Consider the following 15,656-nt stretch of genomic DNA (forward strand, 5'->3'; position numbering starts at 1 on the left):
CCATTCTGCCCTAACAGATGGAAGGATGAGCGAGCCTAACGATATAAATGGGGGGTAATGCCATTCTGAACGAGAGAAGAGAGAAGGAATTGAGCAGGTTGCTACTGTGTGTGGTGGATGGAGGTGTCCAGGTGCGCCAGCTTCAAGGTCCTACTCTACTAGATAGCACTCGAGGTGTATTTTCAGTTTGTAAGTTGTGCCTTGAGTTTGTATGGCTGAGGTGTACCTCAAGGATTTGAGGTGACAGCTGGGAAAGAAAATTGATCCTAAAATGACATTTTGGTTTATTTTCCTCTTTCTCTAATCTTCTTTCTCACTTAATAATTAAGAGCCTAACCTTTCTCTGTGCTAGAATTAAATTATATGCTTTCACCTTTAATCTGCTTGATGGTGAGTGAATACAACTGAAGCTAGCAAACACAAACCAGAGTAGTTCTTCAGAGGAAACATACCCATTTAGAACAGCAAATGTGCATCTCATGCTCTTCAGGAAGGAGCCTGAAGACTGGTATTACCAGCAGTGGGGTGCTAGGAACAGGTCTCTCTGTCAACAGAGATCAACAGCTTACACATAGGTGTTCTCCAGTCTCTCTCATTGTATAGTGAGCAGTACAATGTCAGAGAGAATTGATCAGAATATGATACTGATTAAAATTAGTCTTAGATTTCAACAAAATATGTGGATTCTGAATGAATAACCTGAATAACAGGTCTCAGTTTCTCACGTGTGGTTTCCGTACCTTATACAACATCTCATCATCGTGTTTTTTCATTAAAACCTTAATAATTAGATCCCACCTCACTGGGTCTCTATGCTCTGCTTGTCTTCAAGCAAGCTAGCAATAAACAAGGCCTTCCTGCTGATCACAGTGCGGCTCTGTGCTAATATGCTAATAAAACCATCCAGGCAGAATAAAAGCTACTAAAAGGATTCGACAGAGTTGTAGGATCTGTGTGGGGCTGGTCTGCAGGCCTGTTACAGTAGCGGTGACGGGAGGGAGAAATTCTCCCCCCATCTCATGCCATGTCTGTCTAAATTTGACAAATCCTCGAGCAAAGGTGTGTCCCCAGGAAAAGAAATGTGCAAGTGTTGCAGTTCCAGTGGGATAAAAAAGTAATTCTCTGCATATATGTGTGTGTGCATGTGTGAGGAGAGAATAACAAACCTTCACTGTTGGGTGTAGTGCAGTTTCAAAGGCAGTTGAAGCTGGAAGATGCAAGTTAAGACCTTGAGCTACAAAAATAGTTGTCGAAGCGAATGCGTAATGTGACATTACACAAAAGGATTAGTGGGAGTGAGAGTAGCGTTAAACTTTGCTCTTTAATAGGCAGTGTGGGACACAGTCACGCTCAAAAGAACCAGACTCAAATATAATCTTCATCTAAATGATGGACCCCATGCTTGTCGTTGAACAGAATAGCTCACCTTTGAGTAGAGGGAAATTAGACTCATCAGGTTGGAAGTTAGAGCACCGAATAGGGACAGGAAGCTTTGAGAAATGCCCGTGAAGCTTGAAGACACCCAGAAAAGCTGCTGTGACCTGCTGATAATATTAGCTTAGAATAACTGCCAGCAGTTTCCTTCCTCATGTAACGAGGAAGACATAGGTGTGTGAACAACGTTGTCCAGAGGTAAGGGAGGAAGGACTTTCAGGCTGTAGAGAGGCAACCCGAGCAAGGAATCGGCTGTGAGCCCTGAAGGCAGGGCATGGTGGTGTGGTACCCACCTGCCTCTCAGACAGGAGTGTGTCTCACCACCTGTTTGGGAGTTTTTCACTCAGCCTGCCTTTGATCAAACAAGGATTGTCCCTTAGACAGAGCAGGGCCCTCCTGGTAAGAGTTTCAGGGAAATTCCACTCGACAGATCCATGGGCAGACGGGACTTCGTGGTAAATGCATGGCAGTAATGGGTCTCTCTCATCTGAGCTGATGGAGGACCTGTGTTAAAGACTGGAAGCAGAAGCTGCAACTCGGTAGGTAAATTCAGACACCATCCAGAAGGGTCGAGGTAACTCAGACACACTGGCTGTTGTGTTGCAACAGTTTACAAAGGACAGGGAAGCAGGAAAATAATCGCATTCCTCCTCTTAGCTATCCTTTTGACCAGAAAGTAGGGATTTGCCCCCTCTGCGTGATTCCTCTTCTTGCTTTCTTGTCCAGTAAGAATCTCCAGCTGTGGCTGGTTTGGGGAGCAGAAGCCGCAGGCGAAGCATTCAGACCTGGGTCCCCCAAAGCAGCTGTATCTGTATCCACACAGCAAGTTTCAGCAGTGAAATCTGTTTCTAATTCTGTATTTGAAAATGAGCTTAAATGCCAGTGGTGATGTAATGTTCATTTACATTTAGATTCTGTTTCTATTTATTTTTACTCCTATTAACTGAATCTCAATTCTAACAGTTGGGGGGTTTTTTTATCCATCCAGGCTCTTTTTGATATGAACAGCTCATTTTTTACTTAAAGCCTGCCAAATTTCATGCCTTATTGATTCAATAAACGAAGAAGAATGACAGGTAGAAGGGGAAATGGATGTTTCCTCCCCAAGGGAAGGCTTATAAATTTGATATGAACTGTTCCTCTAGGAAATGTTTCCTCTGATTGCCAGTAAAATGGCTCTGGGAGGAAGTTTGAGGGTATCATTCACCTCGGGTTTGTCCTGAATATGCATAGCTGGAGAGATGCTTTGGTTTTAAGCTATCTCCTGCACCGTATTCCATAAACATGAACTGCCTATATGTGAGAGATGGCTTAAAAATAACTGCACGTCTCCGATCTGCAGCCTGTCTCTCTGTGGTTCTTTGCTCTCGGTGCTGCTGGGTACTGTGACGCTCCTGAGGACTATCCCAGAGGTAGGGCAGCTACCAAAGCACACTGCGACGAGTTGCGTCCTCGTTTGCACACAGGCACGCTTCAGATGCAGGAGTGCAAGTAGTTTCTCGGCCCCTTCATATCCCCAGAGCATGAGGCAAAGACAGAAGAGCCGGGACATAGATCATCAGCAGATGGCAGCTGGAAATCCAGACTCAGAAGAGCAGGCCCAGGGGTTAAGGCAGGGACCGAAGAGCTTCTGAGCGCTGAGTTTCTTTATTCTCCCAGAAAGATCAAGGAGGTTTATCCGTAGAAGAAACAGAAGTAGTAACAGCTAGAGTCACCAGCAAGATTTCTCCAAGTACTTACTCCCATAAATACCCACTGGGGTGGCAGAGTTCCCTGATGGGATGATGCTGGCAGAGTTGCCGGAATAATAAGTTTTCTATGAGGATACACAGGACTTTTGATATCTCTCCAAACTATTGTTTCAGGCTCTCCACAGACACAAACACTGGTTACGCTGGATTCGCCTACTCACACTTTTCTTCAGAACAGAGAGGTTTACAAGAGTTCTATTTTTTAATTTAAGATCCTGAGATAATTACATGACTTCAGGAGGCAAGAGACTCATTGTGCTGTGACTCAATCCAGGCAGGCATGCAAGTGAGAGAAACGACAAGCCGCAGCTAATAAGAAAGCTCTTTATTGTACACAAAAAGTTACATTAAACTAATATTACAGAGGCTGCAAATTGAGGCACTCTGCAATCAGAAAATAGCAGAACGGAGGCTGATTTTATCAATTTAATTAGCCCCTTTGCCCATTTACATTATGATATACTCCTTAATTACATGATCGCATCTTTTTCCAGAGGACTGCTGCCTTGAGGTTAGATACTGTTGCCAGCTTTATGTATCATTAATTTACTTTTTTAATAGCGCACACAAACTGAACGTGGCCGTTGCTTTCCACTCGGTTTTTTTTTGGCGAACTGCTCTTACAGGAGAAGGCTGCAAGGAATATCAGAGTGCACGACACACAGGGTGCAACCTCTCCTACGGATTTCCACACGTCTAGCAGAAGATGTTTGACTTTCTTTTATTTACTAGCAAGGTTGCATCGTGTAGGTGAGCTCAGAGATGTTGGTTTCTTCAGTTAAGCTGCTCATAATAAGGGAGTTTGCGATTACTACTGTGCCGGGCATTTCCCGTCTTTCAGACACAATGAGCCATGTTTACAGATGGCGTAGGCTGAAGTAGCTCCAACAAACTTTGGAAATCCATGTACTGGGATGAAATTTGGTCCTTTAAATAGATTCAGTCAGATTCCCAGGCAGGAATTCATCAAATCCTGAAAGATACAATTTTTTTTTTTCTTATTACTGCTTTTATTTCCTCAGAGTTACTTGCTTGCAATATTAGTATTTCTCAAGTTGCCTCTTCATTTTCCTCTCTTGCTCCCTTCCCCATCAGGACAAACAAGAACAACAGGCTTTTAAAAATGCCCTCTCTAAAAATCCTCTGTGTCAGAAATCACTCCGTAGCCACTGCACATACTACTCTGATGAGTACGTGAACAGTCCTGAACATGGACCCTCACAGTATGAGACGTGATTGGGAACGTTGGTCACTACACACTGGTCTGAGACTGGTCACACACTTCCTTTTACCAATAAGTAGGTCCAGTAAGTCCTTCAAAATAGCTGCAGTTCTGTGGTACTCTTATATACGAGTCCTGAGTCGAAGACAGGCACTGTTCAGGGCAGTAGCCTTCACGGCACTGGAAGCTTGATCTAGTCCTTCTTTGCTGTTGTTGGCCAGTACCGCTCCCAGCTGAAGGGTAGGAATAGAAGCCAAAGCAACTTTGCTTCCGACGATTGTCTTCTTTTTCTCTGTTTCAACACCAGCTTGAGAAAACCAACAGTGGCCCTTTGATCCTTAGAGATACTCCATCAGAAACAACTTTGCCTTTCATTTGACGATCATCTCTGCAGACAAAAAAGAGAAATGAACGGTGTCCTCGCCATGCAAAGAGCCAAACGCAAACAGAGCAACATGTGTACGTGCAAGGAAGGGCCCTGTGTGTGGAATAACAAAGCAAGTGGCGAGTAAGGACGTCTGAGGTGTGGAAGAGTCGTTGGGACTCATTCTCTTCTCTTCCCAGCTCTGCACTTTGTAGAAATGGGCCCTTCATTTTAGCCTAATATTGAGTCCAGAATGTAGTACAATGAGTGCTACCACCGTCAGACAACAGACCTTCAAGTTTTCTCAGACATGGACAGACTTCCAGCCTTTTTGTCTGAGGCTTTGATTAAACTCTTGCTGAAGTTTCCCTTTGTCAATACATTCCCTTTCAGGCAAAGGTGGAGAGTAGGGAAAAAAACCAGCCGCTGTCTGAGAGCACGTAGGCTCCCCTCTCTACCCCTAATAACGCCATCCTGATCTAAGCCACTTGTTGCCTTTCCCCGCTCGGTGTCTTGACTGGCTGGGTCATGTGGCTTACGAAATGCCTTGCTTAGTGAGGGCGCTGACTGAGATGATTGACAGCTTCTCCATGTCAGAAGACCAAACTGGCTCGGTCCACGGCAGGGAGCTTTAAAGCTTTAGAAAGAGCTGAATCTCCCCTGCTCACAGGAGCCCATTAGTGATTTTCTGCTTTTGAGTCTAAGTTTAGGATGTACCATTAGGATCCTGGGTAACCTTATCAGGGATGTCAAAAGGAGTTGGCAAGAAACTCTCACTGTTTGATTCCTGTCTGACCACAGAAGCAAAGAAAAAAGGAAGAAAAGGAGATGCAGATAGAGGGGGAAATACTACCACAGGGAGGGTTCTCCTAGCCTCTAAAGAAGCTTTAATGAGCATTAGTAGATACTAGATGGCAGAGTGTTAATAACAGAGTGTTAGTGTTTATCAGGCACTACATGATAGGTGAAATGCCTGATGGCAGCGTTGATACTGAGTCCATCCAAGAGAAGTGTTCCAAATTGGCTGGGGATTGTAATTAGCTTTTCCCCCACCTTTTTTTTTTTTTTTTTTTCTTTTTTCCTCTTTTCTCCTCCCATTCTGATATACCGCTCTCACTACTTACACAATTTTTCCTGTCAGGATACAAGAGTAAAATGAAGCCATTTCTGATCTTTCACCATGACGAGTCATTCCTGAATCTCGTTAATATTGTCAGTTCTTATCAGAAAAGCGACACAGACGTCTGCATCCGCCCTCTGCCTGACCGCGCCTGCCACCGCACCGAAACATGGCAACAGAAGGATGTGGCATCTCTGTCTGTTCATGACACAAAAGATGTGTCAGACTCTTCCCATACACACTTCTTGCAGAACTTAGACGGTGCTCTAAAATAGCAGAAAGAGGAGAGGCGACTTTTGGTTTTATTGACAATTAAAGGTTTCTTCTTTCAGGCAGCCAGCAGTGTAGAATGCAGCTGCTGCTGCATTGCAGTCTGCCGTAACCCGACATGGACTGAGCGCTGCTTGCCTGCAGTCACAATGCACACGAGAATGCCGTTAGCGTTTAATCTTCATTACACAGTGAGTGTTACTACCTAATCTTATCCTCATTTCGTCATGTAGCCATACCTGTAACCCAGATTTCAACCTAACTAGTGTCTGATTATCCTCGTCTTGCTGTGCTGTCAGGGGGACTTCCACTAAGCTCAGCAGAAGGATCAGGCTGTCCGGTTGAGACAAGGAGTGGGCTCTCAGCCTAAGCCTCTGCTTGCATGCTTTTGCCTTTTTTTTTTTTTTTAATCTGCTTCTCTTCAAACTAATCCAAGACCACTGATCTTAATTTTGACGCCTATAAGAGCTTTCAGCACTAGGATCTGGGTGTAACAGTCTGGTTACCATCACTTTGCCTACAAGATGAGGTATCTCTTGCTTCTTACCTCCCATCCGTGTGTTTGGAAGTTTTCGTGATCCAGTGGAGATACAAGAATGTAGCAGCATGATGAAGGAAGATAAAGATATAAGAAGAAAGGTTAGGAATTGGTGGGCAAGGGCCTCTTACGTTGCTTATTCCTCTGCTGGCATAGTGGGAGACTTCCAAGCTCCCGAGCTGCCCCAGCCTCCTCTTTAAAAATCTTAAAAGAACGTTTCCCTCTGACCGTGTTAGGGCAGTCTCTCAGACCTGGGAAACCCTCCCAGATATTTGCAGGGGAATCCGGTAGTTAGTGGTAGTCATGAATGTCTTAAAGTTTAATCAGACGTCGGATAAAAATAGTAAAGTCAGAATTTGTGCAGGGCGGGGCTTCTAAAGCAGGTAGTGAATTGCTGGTACTTTCTCAGGAAGCAAGCAGGCCGGTTCCCACTGTCCTTACCCTAGTCCATGGAAAAACAATTGATTTTCGTGCAGTTCCTTGCTGTGACTATATTTCTAGGGGGAAAAAACAGAGAAAAATCAGTGTTTTTTCACTTTGCACTGAAATGCATAATAAGAGTGTTGAAGGTGAGCGGTCTATAGAGGTGCTGAAGAACCCTGATTCTTCTGCCCCTGAGAACAGGAATAACATAACCATGCCTCAGCACGTTACCCCGATCTAAGGCAGCAGACACAGCTCTCGAAATGTCTGCACACAATCCCTGCCCTGTCATCCTGCCAGAGCTACAGCTGAGACCTCAGGAGAGAAATGAGTTCAAAGCAGTGCCTCCCATTTGTCTCCTCCTCCTTGTCGAGAAGCACGACTGCAGCCTTTCAGCCCCTCGAGGGATTTGTTTCTCAATAGCCGGCGAACCCTGACATTAGGACGCGTCCTCACAGTGAGGCCCTTCAGCCTCCATCCGTCGTAGGGCTGGGGTTCGCTCACCTGCCCAGCCGGTGACGTGATGCGGTAACGTCACTGGGTTGCACGAGGGGAGACGGTGGCGTGATGAGCAGAACGCTTACGTCCTGGTGCAGAAAGGATAGCGCTGCGCAAAGCTGTGGTGGGGCTGCACCCAAGCCGTTACACAGCCCAAATCGAGTTGTGCTCTGGCAGACGGCTCCTTGGCAAACCCTGCTTGTCAGGATTTTGCTCCCCGCCCCCTTCTAAAGCCCAACCCATGCCCAGCCAACAACTCCCAGGTGTTGTTATTTCTCAAGCTGATACGGCCCGGAAAACCAGGAAAGAGCGAAGCCAGCCTGAGAGATTTTACACGTCTGAGGAATATAAGCCTGTATCCATGCCCTGGGTGACCGGCCGTGGGATGGGGTGCTGGGGAAAGGCGAAGTTCTGGTTTTAGCTGTGAAGCCTGTTATAAGGGACAAGGCGACTCAGGAGAGGAAGAGCTGTGAAGTGGTAGTGGTTTTGCTCTCTTAACAAAGCAGACGAGACAACAGATTTCCACTCGAGCAAGACCCTGCGCAGGGGTTGTCTTCTTCCATTTTCCCCTTGATGTCTCTCTTCTTGTTGTTTTGTCACTTCATCACTGGGAGGAGTATGCTGAGGTGCAAGAGTGCGCTCTGTCTGCCCACGGTGCAAGCAGCTGTTAGCGAAGAAATGAGATGCACAAAGAGGCATTTTAAAATAGGGTGTGATTTTGATGAACATTAAATTTCTTGTAGAGGACAGCATGCTTCCATACAGAGAGCAGATCTCTTCCCTGTGAACAGCCAGCCAAGTATTGATCCTTCCTTTAAAAATAAAGCTTCTAATTGTGAGGCAAATTAACATGAATGCCTCCCCCTCTTTCATTTTACAAAAAGAGACTGACTAGGGAACTAATTAAGTGGTTGGTTAACTTCATGCATATAAGCAGCTTCATTTAATTCTAAGTCAGGTTACTGCAGCTTCCTATTGAAAGCATCGGCAGAAAAGCGGGCAACTAAATCTCCATAAAAATGCTGTTAATCTTGAGAAGACCTTGAATGGCTCCTGCATTCCCTAATGGAGCCTTTCATCCTCTTTGCTTTTCACAGCCTCGTTCCCGTGAGATGCACTTTTGCTTGCGCGCCACTAAAAATACAATCACTCAGGAAGAACCATGAACCTTTCTTGAAATAATATTCTGTAACTCCCGTTGAGGAGAAATAGAAGTAGGATGCACATTATGAGCCCGACGTTGGCTCAGCAGTGCAGCAGGTATACAGGACAGTGCCAGCTGGTAACTCATACGAGCCGCCTGTCAGGTTCCTTCAGCGTGCGCTAGGTAAATTTTAGAAAAACTGATTCATCATGTGAGATTTCTGTAGGTCTACAGTAAAGTTCTGTGGTGGTTTTCGTGATGACTTGTCCACGATGTGACTCTTCGCACAGGAAGAAACAAATTTATGCGTATTAGTCATAAAGGAAAAAGAAGATTTTAGTGTGTTTAGGCTTGGATTCACATCCGAGGCAACAGGTAAATCGCTACGATACTTTGGGTGCGAGCTTGCACCAGTGCTCGACTCCCAAGTCCCCCTGTATCACACTCTGTGCTCAAACCTACTCTCAGGCACAGCTTTTGGTAAACTTTGGGGCGTGCCGAGGAGAGCCTTTGGGTGCATGGTGGTGACTGACACGGCGAAAGCAGGGACCCCCCTCTCCGTGTGGATAGGCCAGGGAGGGTTGTCCCTGCCCTCCCATAGCCCAGGCTGGGCCCAAGGCTTTGGGTCTTTCAGGAAGGGAACAACAACGGATCGAGGAGAAAACGAGACCCTTTGTAACTGTGCGGGCAGCCGTGGCCTGCTGGACCCGTGAGCAGCTTGTGGGTAAGCGAGTGCAGGGACCACGGGACAGGTTTTAGCGTTTTCAAACCAACCACCTCAGATTTACCTCTGCTTTTCCATGTTCTGCCTTGCACAAATCAAACCCTCTGGCGACAGATAACCGGAAAGTTTTCTCTGCCTCTTGCACTTCGCCCATCTCGTAGGACTCGTGGCACCGAGACACGCGCTCCTCGCTCGCAGGGCTGTGGGTGGCTGCTAGGGGAGAGCCAGGGGCAGGTGGCGAGCCTGGGGAGCCGCAGGTGCGGAGGGGAAGGCTGTGTAATCCCCGAAGTGGAAGCGTTGGCAGAAGGCAGACGCTGAGCCAGAACCAGCACCGATGCAGAAATACATTCAGAAAGAGCAAAAGCAAAGGGTAAGGCAGGAAGGAGGTGGGGGAGCATCAGCTGAGAAGTGGAGGCAGCAGCAGTCATCTCTCCTCCCCGGGTGCTCTGTCAGAGCAGCCACCGGACATGCTTTTCCCTGCCCGTGCCCCGTCACCACGAACGGGTGACGCCTTGCTGCTGCCACGGGTAACGTTACTAATTTATGGCGCTTTCAGGAGTATTTAGAATGGAAAAGAGCACTCATCCCTCATTCCCACATACCCCCTCCAATGTCGGCTGTCACTGGCAATGGGCATGCTGTTAGTCATTTGTTTGGTTCAGCTGTTTTGCCTGCTGCTCGGGTTTAACAGAGGCTTTCTGGCTCTAAAAAACCTCCAGCTATTGGTTTGATGACAGTGCAGAGGTGGGGTTCCAGTACAGCACATAAAATGCCATCTACCTTTTTTTTTTTTTTTCATTTTTAATCCTGTGGTGTGCCATAATGTGGGGTGGCTAAGGCTGGAGAAGAGGGTCATACGTTAGCTTTATGTGTGGCTATATCATTGCTTGCGTACCCTTCGCTGTTCCTGAGCACTGTCTGTCCCTCTGTGTGTTTAATTTCTCATGTTTCTTTGAGTATCCTTCCTATTTTTGGTGTGACTTCATCTGTATCTGTTTGTGGACGAGACTGAAGAAATCAGCCAGCCAGCCTTCTCCTCCCTATTCCGGCTTTGCCATGGATTTGTTACAGTCAACTGACATGAGGTGCAGCAGCTGAGCAATTGCAGAGTTGTTTATCCCCCGAGAAAGCCCTTTACTGTCAGGCTCAGGTTTTGTTCTAGCAGGAGACTTATGCTCACATACATTACTCTAGAAGTTGCAAGATCCGAGGCTGTCAAATGTCAAATGGCATCTTATCCGGGAGCCAAATTTAAGATAGAAGAATTCAGCCGTGAGTTTGGCTGGGTTTTTCAGATAATCCAACAAGCGAGAACGGAACTGTATAGGACGATGGCCAGAGAAAGAAAGGATCGCTGCCACACCATTACGGGTAGTACGTTATTTATGACAAATTTAGAAAAACCAACAGGGTCATACCAGTTCATACCAGAACACTGAGTGTGGACTTCAAGGAGTAGCGCTGGTGATAGACTCGGTAGCAACCTTTATTCCATGCAACAGCTGTCTGTACTGGGAGGAACTGGTGTCGCTCAGATAATGCTGGCAATCAAGACTGCGATCACTTGCGCTTTTAAAAAGATGAGGTGGCACGTTTTGCAAGGGTGTTTTAAATCCAGGCCGTATTCCAGGGTGAGTAACTACATCGCACCAGGTTCGTTTGGAGTGCACGATTCTCCTTTCGTTTCCGCTTTCCAGCTGTTACATGCACTGTTAAACAACTGGCACGTTCCACCCCAGAGGCAAGACCTTCCGAAATTGTAAGGCTTGTGCAGCCGTCGTTCCTCAGGTGGTTGCGAATCTGCAGGGGTAAGGAAAACTTCTCCCCGCGCAGTGAGATCAGCAGAGACGTCCTTTATTAACGGTGCGCACCGGGGACACGGGATCCTTCCCAGAGACGTCCGCCTGCGCGTTGCAGCCAACAAATATTTATATATTAAATTCATGCATATTCGGTCTATACAATGAGTATTTATTATCATCCTCTCGATGATTGGCGGTTCTTCTCTCGCTTCTGATGCAAATGAGCGCGCAGCCTCTGTCGTAGCCTTCTGTTGTTCCCTTGTGAGTAGGGGGTGTAATTTGGGTGAGTGGTCTGTGAGTCGGAGGTCTCGGCCACTCCTCGAATTGACCGTGTATGGTCAAGGAACATGTCCTTGGCTCGCAGGCTCTTGGCTTGTACCTGCTTTGGTCATGATTCAAAGATTATACACAACGGGTACCATCATAAATCCTGTCCAGCAGACATCTGGGACTGCAACAGACTGTCCTTGTTACTAACCACTAACAGGTCATTGGTTAATGACTACCCTAAGTCTGGGACTTTACAGGGGAGTCTTAGCAGCATTGGCAATACAGATTTTATTTTGTATTTGATCATTTATTCCATTTGGGACTTCCCAATATAGTCATTAGTCTCTCCTACTAATATCCACTAATTAGAATTCTTGATATTCAAATCAAGATGGAAAAAGTAAGGGGACTTCTAAGCAATATCCTAAAATCCTAAATCTGGTGATTTCTGTACAAGGTCAGCAGCAAGATGGGCAAGTTCAGCCTCTCCGAAGGGAGTCTGGGCTGGAGCAGAGTGGAGTCGAGTGGACGAGGGGCGTCAGACCCAGGTCTGCTTTACAGGATGGGAGAAGGTGTGAGCTGAGCCCCTCGTTGGTCTCTGGGTTGATTTCTGTCTCTTCCAAGGCTGTGGAAAGACGTAGCGGGTTTGGGCCTAGGAATGCAAAGTGTTTATCTTAGATTTTTGACATTTAAAATCCCTTTTAAAGAGCTCAAAATGTGGTGGTGAGGTGATTTACGGGGTAGATGAGCAAATGAATGAAACCCATGAAGGTACACCACACCGCGGCTGGATGGCTGCCTTTGCATTGTGTTCACAGGAGAGTGGATGCGCGTGGTGGGGAGAAAAAGGGAGATGCTGAACTTCAAACAAACAGTTAAATGGACCAATTCCCTGCTATTTTACACATACTTTATCCCCAGTATTTGCTGGCACGGAAATCTCAGCAAACTGCTCGTTCAGCATGTCCTAATTGTTTTCTGGATATGAGGTGGTATGGCACTGATATTAATTGCACGTCGTTGTTCCTGGATTAAAGTGTTCCTATCTGCTACCCTCCTTCCTCATTATAGTCCTGAGCCACTGGAGAGTTTGAAGCTCATCTATTTGTCAAATGCATTTTGTGAGTGAACTCTTCTGTCTCTGTAGCCACTGGTGACAGCCCAGGAATTGCCGTTGTGCTCAGAAATGGATCGTCTGCCTTGACTGTGCTGTCAAAGAGGATGCAAATAACTGAACAGATAACTTGAGACATTATGTGTCTGTGCTGGGAATACCAAGTCTGATGTCACTGTTACTTTAATAAATTAACCAACATTAATGATTTATAATCGTTATAGATAGCTGCTCATTATAAAGTGGGTTGCTTTGTTTTGTTTGTTTCCAGTTAACAGCTGCTCAAATCCTGAACAGCCTGACTGTTTTCAGGGTGACGGCTACTTAGGACCCAGAACAATTTATTTTCTTAAATAAAGGTAAGCAAGAAGTTATTTTTCCTGGAAATTATGTAAGATTTTTTAATGTGTCTCCCAAGCTGAAGTGGGATGAAAGGTCAAAACTCATTAAAACTTTAGCAAAGCAGAAATCTACATGAAAAGATTCATTTGGCGTTTAATTTTTATAGGCCTTGATTTGTCAAAGTGCCTAAGCGTGTGTTTAATTTTCTCTATCTTTAATTTCAGCCACTTACTTGGGGGGGGGGGGGGGGGTTTGAGTCAAAAGTTGATGAGATTTCTGGGAGTCTGGTCTTGGGAGTGTTGAGGGAATAAACTTGAAAAACAGAAAAACAACATGCTTTCCAAGACTTCAATGAAGCCACGAACCTCTGCTGCTATCTCCTTCTCGATGCTAAGCAGTAAATGATGGTAAGAACCCGTTCTTTCCAAGGCGATGGCCCCGTAGAAATTAAGCTGTGCTTTAAAAGGCACATACAAGACTCCTTCCAGACTGCTTGACTGGAGTGTTTGCCCGAGTGGGTGGTTGCAACATCTGGAAATGGATCTGTTGTTCAGACTGGTCTAAATCTGGTGCTGTCTGGGGTTACTCAGCTTCTGGATAAAGAGAAGAATCAAACTTTTTTACTATTGTGTTTAATGTTTTCCTTTCTGGACCCCCTGCGAGCCTTTGCCTGTAGTCTCGGGGTTCCCTGTCTCTGCCCTGCTAAATTACAGCTGGGTAATGGAGCGACCAACTTGGCTGAAGGTTTTCAGAGGCTTTCAGATTGTCTCTGTCAAGCCAACTGGGATTTTGTTCCCGTAATCCCATGGCCGTCCTTGGCAGCTTGTAAATCACAGATATATGTCAGTGGGAAGGAGTGGATTCCTTCTGTCTTAATCTGCAGCCTCTTACTTTAATGACTCCTTTGTATCATCAGTCTTTATTTCCATCAAAAGGGAAAAATGTCTTCCCGCAGCGGTTGCATCCAGATGAATGTGTTTTATTCTTGGCCAGATCCGGGGAAGGCGATTTACAAGGGTTCTGGGCAGTCGGGACGCAGGAGCGCTGGTACTTTTGAAACATGCCTTGTGTATGATGGATGGGCCATATTATCTAAATGCTAATAAATACCGAGCCACAAATTGGCTCCATTTTTCTTCATTCCTCTGCTGCCCGTGGTTGCTGAATGACGCTAAATCTAGCCTCAGACATATTACAGTACTAATTAGTTCCGATTTCTTTCTTTCTTCTTTCTTTTCGGTATGGATGGGCTGCCTCTGGGCATATTTACGGTGCAGCCTCATTGGCTTGCCTCCCCCAAGAGCGCGGAGTAGAGTTTGGTGTGAGGCGGCCGCGGTACAAAGCTGGTGTAAATCTCATCTGGCACAGGGCTCTCGAGCGTAATTTAAAACAGTCGGTAGGTTCGTGTTTCTTACTCAACTCTGCAGGACTTTCCCATAGGGCTGATCACAGCATCACAGAATGGTTTGGGTTTGGGTGGGAAGGGGCCTTAAAGATCATCTCGTTCCAACCCCCCACCACGGGCAGGGACACCTCCCACCAGAGCAGGTCGCTCCCAGTCTCATCCAGCCTGGCCTTGAGCCCTGCCAGGGAGGGGGCAGCCACGGCTGCTCTGGGCAGCCTGTGCCAGGGCCTCACCGCCCTCGGTGTAAAGAATTTCTTCCTCATCTCTAACCTAAATCTCCCCTCTTTCAGTTTAAAACCATTACCCCTCATCCCATCACGACCCTCCCTGATCCAGAGTCCCTCCCCACCTCTCCTGCAGCCCCTTTCAGCACTGGAAGCCGCTCTAAGGTCTCCCCGGAGCCTTCTCCTCTCCAGGCTGAACACCCCCAGCTCTCAGCCTGTCCTCACAGGGGAGGTGCCTCCTCTGGACCCACTCGAGCAGGTCCATGTCTGTCTTACGCTGGGGGCCCCAGAGCTGAATGCAGTACTGCAGGTGGGACTCCTTTGGGTGTACCTTTGGCATCCTTTGAATGCACATTTGATCACCTACACATGATGTAAGGTACTTTGTCAGATGAATACTTGCTGCAGCGTCTTCTGTGTAAACTGAAGAACAAAGCAGTTGCTCTTTTGAGCATTCTAGCTTTTCAATTCTTAAAGATATACTGATGGATACTGACTTTTCCAATTTACATTTTGGGCCAAAGTTTCACAAGCAAGTGTGTGACTTCTGCTTAAACAACTCTAAATTTATTCCGCCGCTGGCAGTGCCTGAGTAAAACTGCTGCTGGCAGTGTGATACCTGGACCTGCGGAAGCCCTTACGTTGAGGGTGACAGCAGTTTGCACGTGGCTATGTTGGAAGTGCTGGTGATGCACACCAGCGTGCCTACGTATCATTTGCAAATATAGCAGAGCTGCTTTTGGAAGATCTGTCCCCAAACTCTTTGTGAGGTAGAGTTCATTTGTATTTGTTTGTATTCAAGACGTTCACAGTAATAGGACCTGTTGCTTTTTGGCCAGAAAACAAATAAACAAGTCACTGATGCCACACATGTGTCCTGCAAGTCTTACGTATTATTCCAAATAAAATAAAATTCATGGCTTATAGGCAGCCTCTAGAAGGCTCTTCTATGAGCTTTTGGGGACCGATGCTGACTTTGTAGCAGCTGAAAACTTTGAATAACTCGGCACT

This window comes from Leptosomus discolor, chromosome 9 (genome assembly GCF_034619465.1).
Source record: "Leptosomus discolor isolate bLepDis1 chromosome 9, bLepDis1.hap2, whole genome shotgun sequence".
NCBI lineage: Eukaryota > Metazoa > Chordata > Aves > Leptosomiformes > Leptosomidae > Leptosomus > Leptosomus discolor.